Raw genomic sequence first — 513 nt, forward strand, 5'->3', positions numbered from 1 at the left:
TTTCAACATATATATATATAATTGTAAATGTGTAAATATATAAAAGTTATGTGACTAAAATGCTGAATGCCGCCAACTCAGCTGTAAATATAAATTCCCTCAATTTCAACGTATATGTATATCAGTTAAGGGCTACCGGGTTTTCTTCTAGCTATCCACATCCAGTCCGCTGATTTTACGAAACTGATGACATCGGACGGCTTAGATTGCTCGAGCAATTCAACGCCGCACGTGTCAGGGATTGCGATATTTATGCGACGTGTTTCCGGAATATGAGTTGTTTATTTTAAATAACGAACCTCGAATTTTGATTTATATTTATTAGTCAAACGGAATTTTTTTTAATTGGTTTTTAATATTATTTTATTGGGAGTTTTCAATCGTCTAATAAATGGCGATAAATTTTAAATATTAATTCATAATTATGGTGGGAATGTTTAATTTTATTTTTCTTAAAATGCAACGGACATTTCTAAAACTTTATTAATTTTTTATTTTATAATTAAAAAATAT

Source organism: Phalaenopsis equestris, unplaced genomic scaffold (assembly GCF_001263595.1).
Source record: "Phalaenopsis equestris unplaced genomic scaffold, ASM126359v1 Scaffold000123, whole genome shotgun sequence".
NCBI lineage: Eukaryota > Viridiplantae > Streptophyta > Magnoliopsida > Asparagales > Orchidaceae > Phalaenopsis > Phalaenopsis equestris.